At 37.1% G+C, this 2,049-nt stretch overlaps 1 non-coding gene across 1 annotated transcript; it reads right to left on the bottom strand.

Moving 5' to 3' along the window:
• Window positions 1-1,562: 1,562 nt before the first annotated feature.
• LOC118993790 (U2 spliceosomal RNA) lies at window positions 1,563-1,747 on the bottom strand. The gene has a single exon (XR_005067944.1). It is a non-coding gene; the product is annotated as a U2 spliceosomal RNA (small nuclear RNA).
• Between the last annotated feature and the right edge of the window lie 302 nt (window positions 1,748-2,049).

Raw genomic sequence — 2,049 nt, 5'->3', positions numbered from 1 at the left:
GAAGTGTATATACATTATTAATAAAATGTTTAAGCAAAATTGAAACTATATCACAATGATCGTGTTTTTGTTCCTACTGCTCAATCCCTAACATTTACTCTTAACAGAGCAGAGTGAGCGTTTTAAAGTACGTCAGGTGATGTCCCTCTCTCTTCTCAAAGTATTCTGAAGTCTTGTCCTATCACTTAGAGTAAAAGTCAGCATTTTTGGAATGGCCCCTGAAGTCTTTCAGGACCCCCTGCGCTCCCACGCACTGCTCTTATCCTTCTCCTACTACTTTTCCTCTCGCTCAGCCACTCCACCTGACTGGCCCCCTAGAAGTGTCTTGAAGATGCGACAGGCTTTAATAGATTTTTCTTCTACTGTTGCACACTTGAATTTCTGAGATAAATCTTATTTGGAGGACATTAAAAATTGCACCCGAAATTTATTTCTGTCTGTAAGCTGCCCTTCAGGTTTAGAATCATATTTTTGTTTTGTTTTACTGATGTCTCTCTATTCTGTAATAGACTGCAACCTTGCTATTTAATCCTAGCACAAAATACAGTGCTAGCAAATAATATGGGTTCCTAAGTAATTGTGGATTTTAGTCATTCTTATTAATGTAAAAGATTTGATCTTTATGAAACAGGAGCCAAAAGTCCCAAAGAAAATAGAGGATATGAGCGTACAAGCAAAGAGTTATTGAAGGTACCAGGAGTTGATGCTGAAGGGCAGGAAAGACATCTGCACCAGCAAACAAAGGCAAAAGCTGCCAAAACAAATGGCAGAACATGAACTTGGTGTAACATAAAATAAATGAAAATTCTTCCAGGAAGAAAGAACAAAAGAAAAAGACATGACAAGGTTTAGAGGTAGATGGTGAATGTTAAATACCAGGCCTTAGAATGAATTAGAGACTTTTATTAGAGAAATTGGAATTATACATATAAAATCATATCAGACAACTTAAAATATTTTTGGAATGAAAACAAACAAAATTTGGGCTTGTAGATGGAAAAAAATGCTGATTTCCAAATGTATAAAGACATTCATGCACAGATACATACTAGCAAATTTTAAATATCACTGGCATTTTCAAAGTATTTGGGGACAAGATGATACAAGCTGAGAAGATAAAAATGCCAGGGTCACTCCATCTTTCCTTTTGTATTGTTAAATTCCAGAAGCAAATGGAGGCAGAGTATTTCAGACGAGATCGGGCGCCTTCAGGGTGGTATGGCCGTAGACGAGGCAGAGTATTTCAAAGATGCATGCTAACACCTTCATATTTTTAATCAAGGGGAAATGTGGCTAGAAAGGCGACTCTTCCGTTATGTCACTGCTCGAACACAGCTACTTGTGCTGATTCTACTTTCCAACTGCTCCAAATTGTTTTATTTGCCTTATCCTCAAATATTCTAGGACCAGTGGGATGGGTTACTTAGGAGGGGGAAAGCATATTACCATAACCATTCTTGTGCTATGGCATTTTAAATTGTCTGCAAATTTGTGAATTTGTATACACACAATTTCATAAATGGTCATGAACTCAAAATAACAAGCCCCCGTCTCTTAGAGCTGAAGAATCTGAAAAATTTGGGATGAAATGGATAGAATTCAGATGGGGACCCTCTTGGAAAGAGAAGTGACACAAAGGGAGCAATGCCAAAGTATGCACCTGAACTTCACTCAAGTCTTTGGTTGAGTTTTAAACTGATAAGAACAGATACTACACTTGATCTTAGCCAAAAGGCCGAGAAGCGATTTTGGTTGAGTTTTAAATCAGGCAAAGCTTGGAGAAGAGACTCCACCAGTTTAAAAACTAAAAGAGATAAGCAGAAAATTTTGGCTTCTGTTCATGACTAGTGAGAGTTTGAGTACAGTCTTTTAAGTTTGAAAGACTCTGTAAATACCTCAGACTTTCCAATGAAACTCCAGAAGGGGTATGCCATAGGAATAAAGATTACCTCCACGTATTGAATGCAAAACTAAAATAGATACAAGCTAATAAAACACACAGCCAAGACTATGGATATTAAAAGTGATCCTTTAATTCCTACAAGAAAA

This window comes from Sturnira hondurensis, unplaced genomic scaffold (genome assembly GCF_014824575.4).
Source record: "Sturnira hondurensis isolate 20B ecotype Veracruz unplaced genomic scaffold, ASM1482457v3 Scaffold0008897, whole genome shotgun sequence".
NCBI lineage: Eukaryota > Metazoa > Chordata > Mammalia > Chiroptera > Phyllostomidae > Sturnira > Sturnira hondurensis.
The sequence above is the reverse complement of the archived record's forward strand: the minus strand, read 5'-3'. Positions and strand labels throughout refer to the sequence as shown.